Source organism: Balaenoptera borealis, assembly GCF_965194805.1.
Source record: "Balaenoptera borealis genome assembly, chromosome: 3".
NCBI classification, from domain to species: Eukaryota; Metazoa; Chordata; class Mammalia; order Artiodactyla; family Balaenopteridae; genus Balaenoptera; species Balaenoptera borealis.
In genome coordinates this window covers 166562399-166586559 of record NC_138866.1, presented here as the reverse complement: position 1 = coordinate 166586559, position 24161 = coordinate 166562399, and the positions used below count along the sequence as shown (strand labels likewise).

At 39.6% G+C, this 24161-nt stretch overlaps 1 long non-coding RNA gene across 1 annotated transcript; it reads right to left on the bottom strand.

The window, feature by feature from the left end:
- Positions 1–24152, bottom strand: LOC309625709. The gene is made up of 2 exons (XR_014242683.1): positions 23209–24152; positions 1–834 (listed from the first exon to the last, which is right to left on the bottom strand). It is a non-coding gene; the product is annotated as an uncharacterized lncRNA (long non-coding RNA).
- Between the last annotated feature and the right edge of the window lie 9 nt (positions 24153–24161).

Genomic DNA, 24161 nt, shown 5'->3' with positions numbered 1-24161 from the left:
TTGCACAATGGTTTATCATTTAATAAAAATATTCACATATCACACGTACCCAAAAAGAAAGTTAGCAATCTCTCGCTTCCAAAAAGATGCATTTTGCTGGTTAAAAAAAAGAGAAAAAGTGAAACATTCACATATTCATACAATATGTATGTAGTCTTAGAAATCAGCCCATGTGTAAGTGTGGTGGGTCTTTTTACCTATACTATTGAATATTTCTAACAAGTAGCCACTTTGTAGCCTAGATCCTCATCACATTTCCCTTATGACTGTTTAGGAAGATAGGAAAGACGAGAAGTCTGACCTCCTTGCACTGTTTCACACTTCGTTTTTATTTATTTTTATTTTAAGTTATCTTACAGTAAAATTGATTGGGGGAGAGATGTACATTTCTATCAGTTTTAACAACGTTCAGAACAGTGTAGCCAGCCCCACCATCAGGATTCAGAAGAGCTCCATCACCCCGACAAGCTCTCTCATACTACTCCTTTATATCACTCTGCTTCTTTCCATGTCACCATGGGTTCTTGTCCAAGTTCTTTCTCATTTAAGTTTTCCTCCAGTTTACCCAGTCATTTCTGACCAATCTGCCCCAGAAAAGAACAGGAGAGAAGGGCAATGCCTATCTGTGTGGATGGGTACCTGGTAGTGAGAAGAAGGAGAAAGAGGAAATGGGAGAAGAGGATTTCTGGGTAGTGGGAAAGCAGGGAATGTATTCAGAACACAGTTTTCAGTCTTCCATCTGAGCAGCTCTCATAACCTTCACGGAAGTCTTGTGTTCCTCATCCATGAAAGTCAGGAGTTGGAGAAGTTAAAGTTGTGAAAGAGATACAGCATCTGGAAGTCAAGATATTCCTAAAATGATTACTTTTTACAATTTTAACAGTTGATATGTAGTTTTATCCTAATTCAGATGTTATCTTATGTAGATTCTATTTTTTAAAAAATTTTTGCATATTTTTCTTATATTACTTTTTTCAGCTTTATTGAGATATAACTGACACATAACCTTGTAAGAGTTTAAGGTGTACAATGTGTTAATTTGATACTTACATATTGTGAAATGATTATCACCATAGCTTAGCTAACATGTCCATCACCTCATAATTAACATTTCCTTTTTGTAGTGGGAACATTTAAGATCTACTGTCTTAGCAGCTTTCAAGTATATAGGCAGTACTGTTAACTATAATCACTGCGCTGTACGTTAGACCCCCAGAACATATTCATCTTATAACTGTAAGTTTGTACCCTTTGACCAACATTTCCCCATTTCCCCTTCCCCCAGCCCCTGGTAACCACCACGCTACTCTGTTTCTATGAGTTCAGACATTTTAGATTCCACATATAAGTGAGATCACACAGTATTTCTTTCTGTGTCTCACTTATTTCACTTAGCATAATGCCCTCAAGTTTCATCCAAGTCATCGCAAATGGCAGGATTTCCTTCTTTCCCACGAAGACTCGGCAACGTTCTCAGTTCCTCCAGAAGCCTCCCCTTCTAGGTCTATTGAATCTCCTCACCTTTGATCTTTCATAGCTTTTTTAGATTGTGATGTGCAATGCAACACAAACATTTCTATTGGTCTCTACCAATTTTGTCAGCTTTCTTCTGCAACTAGATTACAAGCACCCTCAGGAGAATGATGATGGATATTTACAGACCCACCATAGTGCCAGGACAATTCTGAGCCCATTATGGAAATTTGTAAATACTTATTGATTTACTGCTACATGTAATCACTTTTTTCTTCTTACTCTGCATTATTTATTCCTCACTTGTTCCTCATAATAAGCGAAGGTGCAGGAAGGGTAGAAAACCACTCTAAAAATATTTTCTTCAATTTCCATAAACTCTACAGTGAATTTCAGAACCAAGTGAGGAGTAGGATACTCACACGTTCCATGGCCCAGATGGCAAAAAGTACAGAAACAAGTGCCCCAAGTGTGCAAGTGTATTGTGAGTATCTACCCTCATCTCTCCCACTGAACCTCTTCATCATTGGTCATCGGTGAGTCCCAGTTTTTTCAGAAACGTGTGGAATACATACCATGAGTTGTATGCTAAGTAAGTTCAAAAGCACATGGACAAGACATTAAGTGATATTGAATCATATAGTGGCAATGTTATTCTCTATTCAATTATCTTACTGTCTTCTAATTAAGTCATGGGAAAGTCCTAATTTAGCGCTAATATGTTTATTTTTGTATTGAGTTGTAATTGACATATAACATTATATTAGTTTCAGGTGTACTACATAATGATTTGATATTTGTATACACTGTGAAATGATCACCACAATAAATGTAGTTACCATCTGTCACCATACAAAGTTACAAATTTTTTTCTCTTGGCAACATTCAAATATGCAATACAATATTATTGACTATAGTCATCATGCTGTATATTACATCCCCATGACTTATTTTATAACTGGAAGTTTGTACCTCTTGACCTCCTTCTTTTTGCCCACACTCACCACCCTCCTCTATGGCAACCACCAATCTCTTCCCTGTATCTATGAGTTTTGTCTGTTCATTTGTTTTGGTTTTAGATTCCACATGTAAGTGAAGTCATTCAGTTTTTGTCATTCTCCATTTGATTTATTTCACCTAGCATATTACCCTCAAGGTCCATCACCGTTGTCACAAATGGCAAAATTTCATTCTTTTTTATGGCTGAATTATATTCCACTGTGTATATATCCACATCTTCTTTATCCATTCATCCATTGATGGACACTTAGGTTGTTACCGTATCTTGGCTATTGTAAATAATGCTGCAATGAACATAGGTGTGCATACATCTTTTTGAATTAGAGCTTTCATTTTCTTCAGATTCATACCCAGAAGTGGAATTACTGGATCATATGCTAGTTTTATTTTTAATTTTTTTAGGAAACTCCATACTGTTTTCTACAGTGGCTGTACCATTTCACATTCCCACCGACAGTGCACGAGCATTCCCTTTTCTTCACATCTTTACCAACACTTGTTATTTCTTGTTTTTTTGATACTAGCCATGACAGCAGGTGTGAGGTGATATCTCTTTGTGGTTTGGTTTTTTATTTCTCTGATGAGTAGTGATGTTGAGCATCCTTTCATGTGCCTGTTGGCCATCTGTATCTCTTCTTTGGAAAAATGTCTATTCAGATTCTCTGCCCATTTTAAATTGGATTTTTTTTTTTCTTATTGAGTTGTATGAGTTCTTTATATATTTTGGATATTAACCCCTTATCAGATATGTGATTTGCAAATATCTTCTCCCATTCAGTAGGTTGCCTTTTCCTTTGCTGTGCAGGAGCTTTTTAGTTTGATGAAGTCCCACTTGTTTATTTTTGCTTTTGTTGCCCTTGCTGTTGAAGTCAGATCCAAAAAAAACATTGCCAAGATGGATGTCAAGGAGCTTACAGCTTATACTTTCTTCTTTTTTTCTTTATTTTTGACCGCACTGCAGCATGTGCGATCCTAGTTCCCCGACCAGGGATCGAACCCGTGCCCCCTGTATTGGAAGGGCAGAGTCTTAACCACTAGACCACCAGGGAAGCCCTGGCTTATGCTTTCTTCTAGGAGTTCTATGGTTTCAGGTCTTACATTCAAGTCTTTAATCCACTTTGAGTTAATTTTTGTGTGTGCTGTAAGATAGTAGTCTAATTTCATCCTTTTGCATGTAGGCTTCCAGTTTTCCCAACCCCATTTTTTTTAACTTTATTGAAGAATAGTTGATTTACAATGTTGTGTTAATTTCTTCTGTACAGCAAAGTGACTCAGTTTTATATATATGTGTGTATATATATATATATATTCTTTTCCATTATGGTTTGTCACAGAATATTGAATATAGTTCCCTGTGCTATACAGTATGACCTTGTTGTTTATCCCCAACACCATTTATAGAAAGGCTGTCCTTTCCCCATTGTATATTCTTGTTTCCTTTGTTGTTTATTTCTGGCCTCTCTAATCTGTTCCATTGATCTATGTGTCTGTTTTTATGCCAATACCATACCATTTTGATTCCTGTAGTTTTGTAACATAGTTTGAAATCACAACACTTGATGCCTCCAGCTTTCTTCTTCTTTCTCAAGATTGCTTTGGCTATTTGGGATCTTTGTCAGTTCCACAGAAATTTTAGGATTATTTGTGCTGTTCCTGTGAAAAATGCCATTGGAATTTTGACAGGGATTGCATTAAATCTATGGATTGCTTTGGGTAGTATGAACATTTTAACAATATTAATTCTTCCAATCCATGAGCATAGATTGAATCTTATTTTGCACCTTAGGCTGACTGGAAGTCACCCTCTGGCAGCATCTTTTAAAGTATGAAAATATATACAGTCCTGTGGGACTGCAATTGTAAACACTGCTGGCCTCCAGACAAGGAGATATTGAGGTGTCATCTTGGCAAAGTTGCAAAATCTGGGACTCCAGATGAATGGATAAGCTTCTTTCTGGGAGGTACTGGTGAGCTGTAGCAAGGCCAGGGAAGAGCACAAAGATGGCCTCTGTTCTTTGACAGCACCCCTGTAGCCTCTAGATGTGTGGTAAACCTGCCCATCAGACTGAGGCTCCAGGACAAGTAAATAGGCCTTTTTCACAGGAAGACTGAGGGTGTGTTTCAGTCTGCTATCTGCTATCTGTGCCATGCCCTGGGGGTGGTAGCATGCCAAGAATTGTCTCTCTGATTGTTTTAGTCCCATGGGGTCCATAAATGAAAGCCCCTCCCACCAACACCAGAGCCAGTCACTCAAGGGGCATCCCCTGGGTGGACTCCGTGCACCACACCAGCTTTAGAGGTGCCACAGTAGAGCACCAAGGTGGGGCACATTGCTGGCACTAGCAAGGTAGAGTAAGAGTGCAAAAATGGCACCCACCAGTGCCTCTGTCCCCAGAGAGAGTCCCAACAGGCCCTTGCCCCAGTGACAGACGATTTATGACAAGCAAATGAATCTCCTTCACATATGGTCTAGGTGCTTTTCAAATCACTGCTTTTGCACTGGGTCCCGAGGTGAGTGAGTTTGCACTTGAACCCTTTAGGAGCAGAGTCTCAACTCCCTACAGCCTTTTGGGCCTCCTGGAGGTAAGCCCCATTGGTTTTCAAAGCCAGATGTTCTGGTGGCTCATCTCTCTGATACTGGTCCCAAGGGCTGTGGTGCCTGATGTGGGGTGTGAACCCCTTGCTCCTTAGGGAGAAGCTCCATCCTTGTGAGATCCTTACCGACTGTGGGTCACCACACTGTGGGTAGAGTATTTGCCTTTCCTGCCCATCTCAGTGTGGTCCTTTTATCCTTTGTTGTGCAGGAGCTATGCAGCTAGTTTTCAGATCTTTTTCAGAGGGGTTCCATGTAGCTGGGGATTTGGTGTGTCCGTGGGAGGAGGTGAGTTCAGGATCTTCCTATGCCGCTGTGTTGAACTGCCTCCTCAATTCCATTTTTAAAAACAGAAAGCACAAATTGTGTAAAAATTTGTGGGAAGAAAAACAGAAAATTGAAATATTATGTCTCCTAGTGTAATGCTTTTCATTAATTAAGAAAATTATTTTTCACCTTTAGTGGTAGAATAATTAAATCCAGCATACAGAGAGTACTAGACTAGAAGAGTCCTAAGTTTACTTTCAGATTCCACATTTCACAATTCTATGTATAGGCTTTACCTATCTGTGCTAGGAAAGAATATATAAATTATAAAGGTGACGATTGATATTTGAAAAGAAAAACAACTTAAGCTATAGCACTTGATCTTAGAATAGACATTTTTCAAACATTTTGAAATGTGTTAGAAGTATATATATACATTATGAACAGTAAATTTTATGTAAGAAGAGACATAAACAGAAGTCCAAAAATCCAATATTTATTTGTTTAATGTGTTCTACAAGGTTTTTAAAAAGCAAGCATATTTATACATTTAAGTCTCATTTATTAGAAAAGATTAACACTACCTGAATTTGAAACTAGTCCAAAACAGTCAAAGTTTGCTCAGAGATGCAAGTTTACCTCCCTGAGTGCAAATTTGATTTTGAAAATAAGGTCAGAAAACAGTGCAATTACAACATATTTGATAAGTTTTGGAATACCTGCTTTTAATGGGCTAATACTTTCCAATATTATCTCCTGCTACTGACCCAATTTATCCTGTTACTAAACTTTTAACTATTTCTAGACACATGAGGCCCTTTAATGACTCTTTGCATTTGGGAATAAAGATATTCCCTCTCTCAGGAATATCTTTACTCTTCTTTAAGAGTGAAAGTTTTATTCATCCTACAAGACTGTATCCTCCCAACCTCCTACCACTACCATCAAGCTGAACTAGTATTGTTATTCATACTTCTGTATGAACACATTCCCTTTCATACTGTAACATACCTATTCACATGTAGGTCATCCTTACTATATGTCAGGCACTGTGAAGGATCTGAGAATTTATACTAGGAAGCAGTAAGTTGCCACAGTTTCATGGATGCTGTCAGAAGACACAAAATCTCCTGGGTCAGAGACAAAGGACTTTGTTATGTACATCATCACAGCAGGAAGCATGAGCTTCATGTTCACGCTAGCTTCCCATGTCCCTCCCAACAAGTGCCACAGGGGCGACATGAAGCAGTCCAGGTCATCGTTGAGCACATAGTGGGTTTGTGTTATATCTCAGGAACCCTGAGATTAGGAATCTCAAATCTTCAATAAGCAGGGGCTTTATAATGGACTGTTTGCTATACAACATCCTTGATAACATAGTCTGCAGCAAAAGTAGTCAGTGCCTCTGTCTGCAAGATGAGCAGAAATGTGAGAGACCCATGGGGAAAATCTGCCAACACTAAACTGAAAAGCTATTGAACAACTATTCTATGCAAAACACTAGAGAATATATAAGAAGGCAGAAACATGTCTAATGGGACACTCAGTAAATGTTAATTGCATGAATGAATGATTTGAATACATGGGAAATTACTGGGCCATATGGATCTATGTATTTCCACAGCAGATGTTTGTCTCTCTAATTCTATATTCTTATTCAGCAATCTAATGTTCTTGATTTCGGAAGTAAGCTTTGGAATCAATTATTAAATTAATTTTCTGATTGGAAATAGGCCTCATGTGAATCTGGTTAGCATGAGCCAGTTAACCTGAGGAACTTATAATTCCTAGACAGTAGTTAAAAAGAGACTTTGTGCTCTGACGCCTGCCTCATTTTCTAGCCTTGGTTGCTCTCTCTGTCTGTGTGTACTCCATGCTCTGGCCACATCGGTGCTCTTACATTTCCTCAGATGCCAAACTCCTTCGTAATGCAGAGCCTTTCCACAAGCATTCCTTGCCCAGAACAATTCTGTACTGACTCTTCTCCAAGATAACTTCTACCATCCTTCAAGATTTAGCTTAAAAGTTTCTTGTTCAGGAGAGCCAACCTGCTCCTTAGACTTGATCGGGTTCCTGTTTCACATCCTTATAATTTTTTGTACTTTTCTTTATAACCCTTATCACAAGTGTAATCAAGTAATTATTTGCATGATTGTTTATTTAATGTCTGTCTCCCCCAACTGACAATTGGTAGTGTCTTTAGCATCTTCTATGTATAGTGTCATGTCATCTGCAAACAGTGACAGTTTTTCTTCTTCTTTCCTAATTTGGATTATTTTATTTCTTTTTCTTCTCTGATTGCCGTGGCTGGGACTTCCAAAACTATGTTGAATAAAAGAGGCAAGAGTGGGCATTCTTGTCTTGTTCCTGATCTTAGAGGAAATGCTTTCAGCTTTTCACTGTTGAGTATGATGTTAGCTGTGGGTTTGTCATATATGGCCTTTATTATGTTGAGGTAAGTTCCCTCTATGCCCAATTTCTGGAGAGTTTTTATCATAAATGGATGTTGAATAGAGCAGCTGCTTTTGACATTGGTAGTAGCACAGCTAGAGTTCAGCTTATTGTTCTCATTTTAGCACACCAAAGGGAATAGTTTCTAATTAGAGGGAGTAGACATAACAGAGCACAAGAAACAGGAGATCTGTTTTGTAGCTGTAACATCACACAAGTCATTTAAATGTCTGTGCCTCAGTAATAAAATAAGAAACTTGAACTAGGTGACATTCAACGTTATTTCCAGTCCAAATTGTTGAAATTCCATAAAACCTAAAGTGAATAATGCTATCTATTATAGGAAAGAACTAGTTGTAAAACCAGTATGAAAAGCTCTCTAATCAGTATGAAAACCTCTCTTGGTATTTTTTCATTCAGTGTCTAACCTGTTGGATTTTTGCAAATGATCTAAGCCAGAAACCAATGAGCTTTCCGGGTAGTCCCACCCAAAATCTACTTGACTCAAAACCTTTTCATTCAGCCTGTCTGAACTAACATTGACCTCATATTCTGTCCCCCATTCATCCTTCCTCCTCTATTTATTCTAAAACTTCACGGTAAAATGTAACCTCACCAGATCTGGGATTGGAAGGGTCATCTTTAAGAAAAAGAATATAAAATTACAAATTAAAAAAATGTTAGAGCCCCACAGAGGGCCTTGGAAAGGAAATTCAAGATTCATTAATGTTATGGTAAATCATTTCTGTCTCTGACATCTGGAAGAGGTTAAATACAGTCTATTAGCTGTACAAAAACAATGTTACTATGACACAAACATACATACACATTTATGAAACACACACAGCCCAGAAGGTGGTGCAAGACATTTCTTTACTTTTCCCATTGAGCTTAGCCTCTTGACTTTCTGGTCTCCTTCTCTTTTCTTTCCTGCCCTTTTTGCTTTCTCAGTCTTTTTGACTCCTCATTTTTCTCGGTTGCCTAGAACCTTGGTGTGGTGGGGAAGAAGGGATTGCTGGCCTTCTTTTCTAGTTCTTAGTTGTGCTAAAGATAGGTGAAATTTTAGGAAAGCATAGTAATGTGCAAATACTAGGCACTCAATAAATCAATGTCAAATTAATTCAATTTGTAGGTCATTGCAGAATCAAGATTCTTAAAGATATACTCAGGTTCCAGAAATGAAACAAACAGCATGACATTTAACAAGGGTTAAATGTGATGGCCTGGATTTAGGTTACAAAAAAATTAAATAATTATATCCAATAAAGGGAGTACAATTAATGTTAGTCACAAGCTTTATGAAAAGCCATGAACCTGGATCCTAAAAGAAGCAGCCTCCTTAAATTAAATTAAAAAAAACACACTATAAGAAAAAAAAATTTCACACGCAAAATGAGATGTTGGCATAAGACAATGTATTTTATATGTAGAGAGTTATGGAAGATGAGAAAAAAAACATATCCTCAACAATTACTGAAACAAAGAATTAAAGGCTTAGAGGGCTGGAGGCTAAATCAAAATGTGTGGGTTTGCTCTTATCATTGTAACTCCTTCTGGCAATAAAGAAAAGGATAAAATATATCTGCATTGCCTTTACATGGTTTTGAAAGCAGAGTGGTTATGACCTGAAAAGGAATTTATAGGAAATGGGTTTGAAAGCAGGCTGAAGGTCAAGATTTTAGAGACAAGGGTAGGTTACTTCAAGCACTTCCCATAATTGCCAATAGATATTTATAAAGTACATCTAGAAAGATATATTCAAAAACTACGTTAAGTGTAGCCTCTGGAGAGAACTGGGGGCATAGAGACAGGAGAGAGTTGTACTTTTCATGGTATGCCCTCTGGTGTCATCAAAATTATGTACCATGTTCATATATTATCTATTGAAAAATTATTAATAAAAAAGTAGGAGACCTGATTCCTACTCGCAATAAGTTTGTTGCTCCTTTTTGTGTACTTGTACTCTCTGAGATTACCTTGAATTTAGCACTTATCATAGGTCATTGTAACTATTTAGGGGGAAGTGAGGAGTTCATGAGATTTGTGTGTTTGGAAGAGAACACTTTAGCCTCCGTATGGAGAACTAAAGGGAGGCCAAAATGGATGCAGTCTGAACAGTTTAAAAATTATTGCACTTGCCTAAGAGAGAACTGACTAGGATAGTGGAGGGAAAGACAGGGAGAAATGGAAGATTTGGGAGATGGGTAGATGGCTTTGACATTGGAGTTGAAGGAGAAGAAAGTTACCAAGGACGAATCCTAGATTCCAGGTTTGTGAATTTATCAGTTATCCGTTGCTGTGCAACAAATTATCCCCAAACTCACTGGCTTAAAAGGATAACTATTTACTTTCTCCCAGGTTCTGTGGGTCAGGCATTTCAGACGGGCTTGGCTGAATGGTTCCTGCTTGGGGTTTCTCACGAGATTTCAGTCAAGATACTGGCCTGGGCTCCAGTCACTGAAGGGCTGACTGGCTGGAGGATCTGTTTCTGGGCTCACCCGCGTTGTTGTTGGCAGAAGGCCTCAGTCCTTCCATGACTGCTGGGAGGAGGCCTTGTTTCCATGTGGTCCGTGTGGTCTCTCCATAGGACTGCCTGAGTCTCCTTAGGACTTGTCAGTTGTCACAAAGGTGGTCAATATTTATTGAATTAATTAAAAAAAAAACAAAAACCTAAACACTTCAACCAGGCCGAATTATACACGTATTTACACATCCTTCTTTCATTCACTGATTCACCGTGTTGTTATTGCATACCTACTATGTGTCATGTAATGTTCTCGGTGCCAGGCACAGCATTCATAGGGTCCTGGCCTCAATGAACTTACATTCTAGTGAGGAGAGGAAGGTAATAACCAGGTAAACAAATGAAGAAGATCATTTAAATCTAGCAATTAATAAAGAAAATTAAACACAGTAATGGAATAAAATGATGGGGGTAATGTGTTAGCTAAGACAATTAGCAAAGGCCTCTCTGAACAGAGAAGGTGCCAGTCACACAATGATCTACAGAACAAGATTTCCAGGCAGAGGAAACAGCAAATGAAAAAAGCCTGAAGAAGAGATGAGTTTGGTGTGTTTGTGGACTAGAAAGACAGCCAGGATGATCAGAGCACAGCGAGCAAAGAGGAAAGTATTACAGCATGAAATTGAAAAGGAAGACAAAGACCAGGTCTTGTAGGACCTTGTACACTACGGTAAGAAGTTTAGATTTCATTTTAACCACATTGGGAAATCTTCAGAGGCTTTTAAGCATGGGTAACAATATGATTTGGTTTACCATATTTTGAAAATTCACTAGGCTATAGAAGGGTGTATTGGATTTCTAGGGCTGCCTCAACAAAAATACAATGAACTGGGTTGCCTTAAACAACAGAAATTTTTTTTCTCACAGTTTTGGAGGCCGGAAATCCAAGATCAAGGAGCTGGTGGGTTGGTTTCCTCTGAGGGCCATAAAGGGAGCATTTGTTCCAGGCCCCTCTCCTTGGCTTGCAGAAGGCTTCCTGTCTCTTCGCACGTTCACCCCTCTGTGCACACACTCCTGGGATCTCTCCCTCTTCTTACAAGAATACCAGTCATATAGGATTAGGTCCCCATGCTAAGGGCCTCATTTTAATTTAATCACCTCTTTAAAGACCTTATCTGCAAACATGATTACATTCAGAGGTAATGGGAGTTGGGACATCGACATATGAATTTGAGTGGGGAGACACAATTCAGTCCGTAACAGGGGGCAAGAATGGAAACAGAGAGACCAGTTAGGATATTATCGCAATGTCTCAGCAAGAGATGCTAGTGTCTTGGATTAGGGCTTTTAGCATAGAAGATAGTGAGAAGTGGATGGATTAGGGAATTATTTTAGAGGTAGCATGAATGGGTTTGCCACTTCTAAGTGAGAGAAGCAAAAACCTCAGGGATTATAATCAGATTTTTGGCCTAAGCAATGAGTTTGCCATGTGCTGAGATAAAGGAGACTTTTCCTTAGCCTTTATTGCTCTCCTGGGCAAGTCTGAGATGATTCTGTTTACTCTTTATATTAAAATGGGTATTAATGTAAAGAGTATTACCTTTGGATATTGCCTTTTCAGAACATGGCAAAAAAGACTTTGGCCCATGATTTCTTTCTCACAGCCTCCTAACCATAAATAAAGGAAATTTTAAAAACCAGGTCAGTAAAACCTGAAATTATTATTCTTCCAGAAGAAAACATACAAGAAAAATCTTTGTTCTTTAGGCAAAGATTTCTTAGGTATGACACTGAAGGCTTGATCCATAAAATAACAAATTAATAGACTGGATTTCATCAAAGTTAAAAACTTCTCTTCAAAATCCATTATTAGGATAATAAAGATACAAGCTGAGACAGGGAGGAAGTACTTGCAAAACACACATATAATAAGGACTTTCATCCAGAATGTGTAAATAATTCTCAAAGGTCAATAGTAAGAAAATTTAAAAACCAATTAAAAAATGAGCAAAGACACTTCACCAAAGATATAACAGAGAGGGAAAATGAGCACATGAAACATTACTCAACTTAACATCCTTAGTCACTGGGGAAATGCAAATAAAAATGACAGTGAGATACCTCAGTGCACCTACAGAATGGCTAATTGTAACATAATAAGAAATATTATATGGTCACTGCCCCTGGTTCCTGACACAGAGCTCCTAAGTCCCTTGGAATTTCCTGAGTGATAGAAGCATCTTTTTTTTTAAATTAATTTTCATCAGAGTATAGTTGCTTTACAATGTTGTGTTAGTTTCTGCTGTACAGCAAAGTGAGTCAGCTATACATATACATATATCCCCTCTTTTTTGGATTTCCTTCCCACTTAGGTCACCACAGAGCACGGAGTAGAGTTCCCTGTGCTATACAGTAGGTTCTCATTAGTTATCTATTTTATACATAGTATCAATAGTGTATATATGTCAATAGCTAGGACATGGAAGCAACCTAAATGTCCATCAACAGAGGAATGGATAAAGAAGATGTGGTACATATATACTGGGCTGGCCAAAAGTTCATTCGGGTTTTTCAGTAAGGTGGTATGGAAAAACCTGAACGAACTTTTTGGCCAACCCAATACAATGGAATATTACTCGGCCATAAAAAGTAGAAGCATCTTTTGTTCTAATGAAGTAACTCTTGGTGGCCTCCTGGATAGCTTCAGGATGGGGGCTGGTCACCCGAAAGACCAAGCCATGACTTGAAGCTTGGAACTTTCAGCTTCCAGGGAGGAAAGGGAGCTGGTGTTTACCTGCATGATGCAGTCTCCTTAAAATCTCTAAACTATGGGATTCTGAGAGCTTCCAGGTTGGTGAACACATCCATGTGCTGGGGGGGTGGCACACCCCAACTCCAAGGGACAGAAGCTCCTGCACTTGGGACCCTTCCAGACCTATGTATCTCTTCATCTAGCTTCGTCTAGCTATTCATCTGTATCCTTTACAATAAACCAATAAACATAAGTTAAAAAAAAAAAAACCCCGACCATCCATAGGGACTGCATGAATCTTCAAGCTATTGTATTTGTAAGGTTTCTTTTTTTTTTTTAACATCTTTATTGGAGTATAATTGCTTTACAATGTTGTGTTAGTTTCTGCTGTATAACAAAGTGAATCACCTATATGCATACGTATATCCCAATATCCCCTCCCTCTTGCGTCTCCCTCCCAATCCCACCCCTCTAGGTGGTCACAAAGCACCAAGCTGATCTCCCTGTGCTATGTGGCTGCTTCCCACTAGCTATCTGTTTTACATTTGGTAGTATATATATGTCCATGCCACTCTCTCACTTCGTCCCAGCTTACCCTTACCCCTTCCCGTGTCCTCAAGTCCATTCTCTACGTCTGCATCTTTATTCCTGTCCTGCCCCTAGGTTCATCAGAACCTTTTTTTTTTTTTTAGATTCTATATATATGTGTTAGCATACGGTATTTGTTTTTCTCTAACTTACTTCACTCTGTATGACAGACTCTAGGTCCATCCACCTCACTACAAATAACTCAATTTCGTTTCTTTTTATGGCTAATATTCCATTGTATATATGTGCCACATCTTCTTGTAAGGTTTCTTTTACCATTTAAATGAATGCTTCCAAATTCTGCATGCTTACAACTCAGATTCAGAAGTCCCCAAGTGAATCTATACACAGCCAGCCTTAGGAACCAGTACTGAATTAAGTTGTCGTGCCTGGGTGTGGGAATGGCTGGGTTTCCCAATCATAGTTTTCTAGTCTCTGTTACAAAAATGTTGCATTTTATTTTAGGAAAATGAAGTATCCACATGATGGCACTATAACCTACAAAATAAGAGGCTGTCAATTTATGAAGAGCAAGAACTTGGTAAATTCTAGTTAAAGTACTTATTATTGATGGAGCATGCATAAAAATAAGGCATTTTAAATACAAAATAATGTGGATATCATTTCCCTTGTGTTTTACAGAGACACACTGGCTAATCTCTCACTTCAAGTGCATTTTTTAACATTTTTTCCTGTTCATTGGATAACAGGATCTTAGTCCTCATCTTTTTAGAAAAGTTATTAATCATCGCTAGCACATGGCCCTCAACTTGAATAAGTAGAACAAAAGCAAACAAACAGGTATTTAAGAGCCTAATATGCAACTGTGTTGGGAGCTACTTAACGCATCACCCATAATATCATTTCTTCCTATTTTTGAGTCTGAGGAATAATTCAGAAGTTATTAGGGAAACAGTGTTGAATAAGACAGATGTCATCATGGAGTTTATATTCTGGCAGGGGAGATAGGCTTTAAATACACGTTGAGGGGCTTCCCTGGTGGCACAGTGGTTGAGAATCTGCCTGCCAACGCAGGGGACACGTGTTCGAGCCCTGGTCTGGGAAGATCCCACATGCCGCGGAGCAGCTAAGCCCGTGAGCCACAACTACTGAGCCTGTGCGTCTGGAGCTTGTGCTCCGCAACGGGAGAGACTGCGACAGTGAGAGGCCCGCGCACTGCGATGAAGAGTGGCCCCCGCTTGCCACAACTAGAGAAAGCCCTCGCACAGAAACGAAGACCCAACACAGCCAAAAATAAATATAAATAAATAAATAAATAAATAAATAAATACACGTTGACATAATTACTTAATTAAAATTATAAGTGCTACCAAAGAGAAGTCTAAGTAAAATGAAAGCATATAAATGGTTAAAGGAGCTGAATCCAGTGTGCCAAGTAAAGGGAAGCTTCACTGAAGAAGATACAATGGGCTAAGCCCTGAAGGATGAATAGAAATTAACTAGGCAAAAGAAAGGGAAAAGCATTACAGTCAGAGGGAATGGCACGGGCATGTGCAAAGGGCCTGCAGTGGCTCGTCCACGAACTGAGAGCATGAAAAATCCATCTTATCTTGATTTTCACGAGTCAAGAGTTAGTTCAGGACATTTTATTACCAATTCATTAATCTCTGAATTTGAACATTATATCGAATTTATAGATGGGCTATATTCTAAAAGTTTGATGAAAAATTAACTGTTTAGAAGGAAAAATATTTTTCCATGACAAAAATAGTAGAAATAATAGTACCATGAAGCCTATTTAAGCCATAATGTAATCACTGTTGACTGTTCTCCTTGAATGAAGTCTCCATAGTTTTTTTTTTTTTTAATTGGCCTTTTATAAAATAACTAGCTTATTCCCTTCAAAATATCAAGGTTAAGAAAGAAAAGGTTGGGAACTTCCCTGGTGGTGCAGTGGTTAAGAATCCCCCTGACAATGCAGGGCACACGGGTTCAAGCCCTGGTCCGGGAAGATCCCACATGCTGTGGAGCAACTAAGCCCGTGGGCCACAACTACTGAGCCTGCGCTCTAGAGCAAGTAAGCCACAATACTGAGCCCACGCGCCTAGAGCCTGTGCTCCCCAACGAGAAGCCACCGCAATGAGAAGCCCGCGCACCGCAACAAAGAGTAGCCTCCACTAGCCACAACTAGAGAAAGCCTGCGCGTAGCAACGAAGAGTCAACACAGCCAAAAATAAATAAATAAAATTAATTTAAAAAAAAAGAAAGAAAGAAAAGGTTGAGGAACAGTTCCAGAATAAGGAGACATAAACAGAGAAGTGCAATGCATGAATCCATATGGGATCATGGATGGGAGAAGATGGTTATTGAGAATAATGTTGGGAAAATTGATAAGATTTGAATATGAGCTGCAGATCAAGACTGGGATACTGTGATAGGAGCGAGCCACCCATCTTGGGCACAGAATTTATGATGGCACAAAAACTCAGTAATCAAAATAAATAACATTTGAATATAATATTTAAAAAATAAAATTTAATGCAAAAATCCAAGATGAACAAAGTATCGAAATTTTAAATTACAAAATTTTTTCTGATTTTTCCTTTTGCCATAGGCTCCAATATGACTTAGGTAAACACTGATGATATCAATGTTAAATTACCTGATTTTGCCAACTGTTCCATGTTTAAGAGAACATACTTTTAGAAAATATATAATGAAAAAAATTGACATAAAGGGTCATGATATCTCTTCTTGTGGAAGGATTCAAAATGACCCTCAAAGATGTATTAAATTGCTAATCTCTAGAACATTTGAATATTACCTTCTATGGTTAAAGATGTGATTAAGTTAAAGATCTAGAGAGAAAGAGGACATTCTGGGTTCTAAATGCAATCACGTGTATCCTTATAAGAGAGAGGCAGATAGAGTTTTAGTAAAGAAGCAGCAGCAGCAATGTGACTAAGGTGGCAGAAACTGGAATGATGCCATCACAAGGCAAGGAATGCTGGTGCCACCGAAAACTACAAGAGGCAATGGGTTCTCCTCTAGAACCTCTGTAGGGAACACAATACTGCCGAGACCTTCATTTTGGATGGATTTCTACCCTCCAGAACTGTGAAAGAATAAATTTCTATTATTTTAAACTATCAAGTTGAGTTTTGGTTTTTTTAAAGTTTTTTATTTTATTTATTTTCGGCTGCGTTGGGTCTTCCTTGCTGCATGTGGGCTTTCTCTAGTTGTGGCGAGCAGGGGCTACTCTTCGTTGCGGTGTGCGGGCTCTTCATTGCCGTGGCTTCTCTTGCTGCGGAGCACAGGCTCTAGGCATGCAGGCTTCAATACTTGTGACTCGCGGGCTCTAGAGCACAAGCTCAGTAGTTATGACGCACGGGCTTAGTTGCTCTGTGGCATGTGGGATCTTCCCCAACCAGGGCTCGAACCCGTGTGCCCTGCATTGTCAGGGGGATTCTTAACCACTGTGCCACCAGGGAAGTCCCTCAAGTTGAATTTTAAACCACTAAATGGTAATTTGGTATGGCAACTCAAGAAACTAATACACTTAATCTTAAATGGCATTGGGGGTGGTGATCGATAGATGATAGATAGATAGATAGATCATTGATAGATAAATAATAGGAGAAGGAGTGGAGGAAAATGAAGAGAGAGAATAAAACTGAAATGGGGCACAATGTAAACACCTGTTGAGCCTGGGTAGACAGGATATGAAATTTCCTTGAACTATTTGTACCATGTCTGTATGTTTGATATATCAGAATCAATTTACCAAGATCAATTGGAAAGCCTCTGATATATACTATTTTCCTTCTATAAATCATGAAATATGGATGTATATTTTAAAATCTTACATTTGTTTTCATTTAGTTGTAATATTCTCAGTGGTATTTATGAGTCTATTATTATGGTACTCAAAGAAGGGATAATTTCAGTACTCTTTGAAAGTGTCAAGGTCATGAAAGATAAAGAAAGACTGAGGAGCTGATACAGACTGGAGGAGATTAAAGGAAATGAAAACTAAATACCCTGTGTGATCATGGATAGGATCTGGGGACAAAAAAAGACATTAGTGAGAAAACTGGTGAATTTCAAGTAAATTCTATAGTTAATAATAGTGTACAAATGTTGATTTCCTGTTCTTGATCACTGCACTGTGGCTATTTAAGATGTTAACATTGAGAAAGTGGGGTGGAGATATAAGGAAACTCTTGGTACTATTTCTGCAACCTTTCTGTAAGTCTAAAATTACTTAGAAATAAAATGTTTTTAAAAGGGGGAAAAAAGAACAGATAATTTACCAAAAAAATAAGGCTTTTTTTCAGGGAGACTAGTTGCTTGCCTGGAGAGAGTAATTCACCATCAACGTCTCTCCCTTTTTTAAAAAAATTAATTAATTTTTTTTATTGAGTGAAAGATTCTTTAAATTCTATAGTGCTTTACAGTTTTCAAAATTTCACACCCATGGTTTCATATAATCCCATAATAACCTTTTTAAAATCTCCTACTCCTATATTGCCTCCCCTCCCCATTAGTAACCATTAGTTTGTTCTCTATATCTGTGATTCTTATTATACAATACTTCTGCATTATTTGTAATTAACAAATAGAAGAAAGTTACAGTAGAAGTAATTTAAAATTTTATTTTGCATGCTGAAGATGGAGGATAGTTTAATTAGAGAAACATTTAGGTCATCAATTGAGGCTTTTGTGGCAATTCTCAACAGAACTTCTATGCACATTGAAGAGATCTTTAAAGGTTGAGGGCATTGACTCTTTTTTTAGCCTAATTTTACTTTAAAACTTGAAACTTTCTTTTTCCTTGGTATAGTTGTATTACCACATCTACCCTTACGCCCCAGGAGCATGATGAGACTCGTGTTCTGGCTTTCTAAATGAAATAAAATCAGAGAAGGTAAGGAAGAAAGGTGTTTTTGTTCTTCTCTAGCAACTAAGTGGTAGTCAAGAAGAAAAAAAGGAGAAACTAAAGGGTGAGAGTGTGAGGATGGGGTGTGGGCACAGATGTGGCAGTGGGGGGAATAACAGGAAGGCACAGGTGTGGGGTGCAAGAGGGAGGCACAGGTGTGGAGGTGTTAAGAAAAAGGCACAGATGAGGGCTTGAAGCGGAAGGCACAGCATGATAGAGGGAGAACACTGCAGCCCGTGGTGGACCTAACTGTAATGTGAGCACTCAGGGTGGAACGGGAGTGTAGCAGGTATGAAATATCTCTCCAGTGAAGAAAGTCACTGGAAGAAAAGGAAGGGAGATCACACCGTTTCCCGGCCTGTCATCGGTGGTGTCAAGGATACTGAATGATTTAGTGGCTTCCTGTGACTCGTCAGATAAACAAAGCCGACACTAGTGAAAGTGCTTTTAATCACCTATCTACTCTAGCAATAGGCAAAAGAGCCCAGCATAAACTGAACTCAACTTCAATTTGTAGAGAGGTGACTGGGTGTTTTAAAGGGAGAATGGAAGAATAGGGAGGGGGCTGAACAGGGCTCAGTAGAGTCAGGGAAATGATCAATTGTAAGAAGCCGGAAGGCAGGGTTAGGTCATGTGGACCTGTTTGGGTGTGTTAAGTGGTGCTTATGGAAGCTCCTAGGGATACAGGGTCTCTGTCTTGAGGTGTCGCTGGAACTAGCTGTGAATTCTTTTGGCAGCTCTGAGTTTTCTCAGGCAGGTACCCTAAGGGGGGCTGGGGTCATCCTGGGGATGAGGCCTTGAGCTGTTAGAAACTGAGTTGGTAGAGGCCTAGCTGAGAAGAAGGCTCAGAGGAGTCTGGCTGGAGTTTGGTCAAGAAGAGAATCTTTGGGGCTTCCCTGGTGGTGCAGTGGTTGAGAATCTGCCTGTCAATGCAGGGGACACGGGTTCGAGCCCTGGTCTGGGAAGATCCCACATGCCGCGGAGCAACTGGGCCAGTGAGCCACAATTACTGAACCTGCGCGTCTGGAGCCTGTGCTCCGCAACAAGAGAGGCCGCGACAGTGAGAGGCCCGCGCACCGCGATGAAGAGTGGCCCCCGCTTGCCGCAACTAGAGAAAGCCCTTGCACAGAAACGAAGACCCAACACAGCCATAAATAAAATAAATAAATAAAATTTAAAAAAAAAAAAAAAAAGAGGAGAATCTTTTTCGGACTCAAGGATGGTGAGATCTGGCAGTGTACAACTGGCTAGTCTTATGGATCTGATTTTCACAGGTTGTTAAGTTCAAAATGTAAGAAGTACATGTATTAGGGCGCTAAACTTTACTAGATGATTTCTGAATGTCTCTACTACCGCTTCTACTATTTTATGAATATGATACCACTACATAAAGTAATAATGATAGCTAATATTTATTCAGTGTTTACGATGTGATATGTATTGTACTAAAGTTTTACATTATTTATTAGTTAATTTATTCTCCACAAATACCTATTGGGGTCAGTATTATGATCCCTCTTCTACAGCTAAAGAAAAGTAGGCTGGGAGAAGGGCTATGGTCACGGAGCAAAAATGTGGCACAGAGCTCTTTTCCAATATGAAATAGATTAACAATGACAATCTCTCTTCCTCATACTTGGCTTCTTCCTTGCTCTAGTTCTTAAGGACTTGAAGGGGGCTGGGTATACATATAAACAGCCTCCTACCCTTTTACTTTTTCCCTCCTATTCTCTCCTTCCCTCCACATGTAATCCCCTTTGCAACAATCTGAGTTAGGATTCTGGAGTACCTGATCTCAAGTTATGGCACTGACACCTCTTCCCCTGTGTTAACCTAGTCTTGTGTTCCCTCTTTTTGGTCTGATCAATTACCTGTCTTAACATTTGAGTCAATCCAACTTGATGCTTTTTCTCCAGCTCTTAATACGTGTATTCAGTTTGGCTCACCTTGACTTCTGAGTTTTGATAGCTGCCATGTCCATGTAATGGAACTTAGTCTTCAGAATTTAGTCCCTGACCAAATGGTTGTTGGAATGAGCTCTCTGTTACAGGAGTCACTGTTTTATTTTAACCCTCTTGTAAAATGGGGCTCAATTCTTTTGAAGGGTCTTATATAACAGCCATTGGATTTAATTCTGGGACCAGTTTCAAATTTTTAAAATAATTAAAATGATAAAGTACTTAAAAAGCAGTTCATATGCTCTGTGAATTACAACTGATGTCTTTACCATGCTGGTGTTCCTCTGGCATCTTGTCTACATACTCAAAAATATAAAAATAAAAGAAATACTAATTATTATCATTATTCTACCAAAAAATATTCAGGAAAAACAGAACCGAGTCTTTACAGCAATTCTATCAAATCCTATCCTGCGATTTCCAGGGATGAACAGAGGTCAGTTTTAGCCAAGCTTCAGGGAATTCCCTGGCCGTCCAGTGGTTAGGACTCTGCGCTTCCACTGCAGGGGGCACCGGTTTGATCCCTGGTCAGGGAACTAAAATCCTGCATGCCATACGGCAAGGCCAAAAATATTTAAAAAAAAAAAAATTTTTTTTTAGCCAAGCTTCAGAGTTTTCCAGTCCTTACTGTTCTCTCTGACAATAGCTACAGTATAATTCTGTGTGGAAACAGCTGGCAGGCAACTGAATTTGTTGTCAATTTAAAAACTGTAGAAAAATATTTGAAAGTAGATTTTCATTATATATTTATTATTTTTAAAATGAGACAGGATAATCTAATGGCTATAAATAATCTCATAGTTTTAAAGAATTCAGTGGCCTGAGTTTGTATTATAATATTCATCCTTTAACAGTCATTCTAAATATTCTGCTGAGTTCAGAGCACATTAGCTTTGGAAGTTTAAGTTTACCAAACTCAAAAAACAAAGTACACACACCCACACATAAAAGGATATTTTCTACATTGGACCCTAGAACTGTTAACTTTCTAGTAGAGTGAAACATTTCTTGCCAAACAGCAAATTAGAGATTCATAAGTCAAGTACCTATTACATGGACTTGTTTTACCATTCTCAAATATTTAAATTGGCACACTGTATTTGTTAGAGTCTTAAAGCCTAAAGCTTGAATAGAAAGGGATTGTGTAAATTATTTTAAAGTAAATCTGTTTTGTAATTCTATTCTGCAGTAAATTAGTAAAACAAACACATTAGGAGTGAAATATTGGTAGTATAGGGAAAACAGTAAAAAATACTGTGAAAACAAGAAATTGCATGGCTTTGATTCTTGTGGCCTGATATGAATTCCTATTCTGTGACAGCGATAATTGTTGTGGATACAATTCCCCTTTAAATGATCTATGAAAATTAGATTTGAACAAAGCTGGCATTTAGACTAGGTCCTACTCAGTGCAAATTATGAAGACACTTGTTAACACTACAGTGGCTGATCACACAAAATGAGAATATAACCATGCTCCTCTTCTTTATCCCTGGTAACCATTTAAGATTTTACTATAATCTTGAAGTATAAATATGAGAAACTGAAAAATCAGTTACTGGCATTTCCAATCAAATGCTTGAATTCTTTACAAGATATGACCCTGAGAAGCACGTGATTTGTCTCAGGAGCTCAAGCTTCTTTTGGAATCCTTCACTGTGTGCTGGCAGAATAACGGCCCCTCCAAAGATGTCCACATCCTAATCCCTGTAACCTGTCGAATATGTTAGGTTATGTGGTAAAGGGGGAAATAGGGTTGCTAATCACCTGATTTTGAGATGGGGAGATTATCCTGGATTCTCAAGGTGGACCCACTGTAATCACAAGGGTTCATATAAATGGAAGAAAGAGGTATGAGAGAGAATCAGAGAGATGGCAGCATAAGAAGGACTCAACCAGCTGTTGCTGGCTTTGAAGAGGGAGGAAAAGGGCCTCGAGCCGAGGAATGTGGGTGGCCTCTAGAAACTGGAAAAGGCAAGGAAATGGACTCTTCCCTGGAGCCAATCCCTTGATTTTAGCCCATAGAACTTCTAGATAATAAATTTGTGTTTTAAGCCACTAAGTTTGTGTGAATTTGTCATACCAGCAATAGGTGACTACGTGTACCTTTCCTGCTATCTCCTGCCCTCTCTCTTCAGACCCCAGGTACTCTCTCCTGTCCTCAAGAAGAGCAGGTACTCTCCCCCAGCTCTCAAGGATTGGGTATGACATTTACATCTTAGTATACATTGACTTAGCACTCATACTTGCATTTGAAGACCTTTATCTGATGGATTCTATCTATAAGAATGTATACTTTGTTAAAGAAATTTAGGAATAAACAAGTAGGTGGAGAACAATGTTTTGGGAAGGAGAGTGATCACAGTTTCCCCTAGATCACTCGAAGCTAAAAATCTATTCATCCAGCACATGGTCAGCCTTGACTAAAACGAATGTTATGATTTTTCAGGTTTAGCAATCTGGTCTTTTTTTCTTTTCTTTCCTTCTAATGACTCCTTTTTTTTTCCCTAAGCTAACATGAGCTGTATTGATTACTTACTAATAAATATTCTGTGACAGCCCTACCTCAGCACACACACAAAAGGACTTGGTTAATTTTTAAATTTAACTTTTTCATTAGTTTCTTAGTGTTCCTCATTAAGAAATTCATTCTTACGAGGAGGTGGAGACAGGCATCATCTATCGCCTCGGAAGGAGGAATTTCAAAACTCTGCCAATGTGAAAAGGAGGACGTGAACTTACCAGGTGTTTATCCTCTTATCTCCGCCAGTACGCATTACAGCTGCCAGTAGTTCGGATTGGCCGTAAGCCAGCACTGAACAGTTCAGGATTTTCCCCTACTGGGAGAACTCCACTGGGATTCTAGTATTTCACAAAGCTGCCCGTCTCCACCTGCACTACGTGGATTATGCTTTTATTTTCTTTACTCAGCAACTTTTCAAGTAGTGTCCTTGACGGCGGTTCTCGGCGTGACCCACTCCTGAGAACCGAAGGTCTGGCGTTGGGTCACCGTTATAACCGGCTTCCTGGTGTACAACAGGAGACCGTTCTACCGGACGGAGCCGCCCCTCTTACTGGAAAGCCCCGCGTTTCCAGCTGGACGAAAACGAAATTCTCCCCTCTTCCAGGCGGGGGCTTTTGCTTGTTACCAAAAAGCCTTTCTCTCCTCTGTCACATCACCAAGTGGGGACGCCGCTGTGTCTCCGTGACACTGACGCACAGACAGGGTCGCCGGGGGTTGGCAGCGGGCGCGGCTTCCGGGCCTCGCGGCCGGCGGCGTTAAGGTGGGGTCCGCAGGATGCGCTCGCGGGCCTCGGCTGGCAGCTGGGGACGCCCCTAGGTGAAGCGACTTCCACTCAGGCCACCGCCGCAACCTCGGATAGTTCACTTTCCAATCGATTGGCTTCCGGGAGCAGAGGCCGCAGGACAGCTTCCGGTTTCCCCGCCCGCCCCTTAGGCCCCGTCCCCGACGCGGTCTTCCTCCCCACCCAGCCTATTTCCTCCTCCCGGCCTCGCCCCTGGCCCCTCCTCCCCCGTTCTCAGACCCGACTCCTTCTCGTCACCCACCCTCAGGCCCCGCCCCCAGCCACGCTCCTCCTCTACATCCTAAGGCCCCGACCTCCTCCTCCCCCACCTCAGACCCCGCCCCCAGTCCACCCTCAGCTCCGACCCTCAACCCCCCTCTCCCGCCCCGT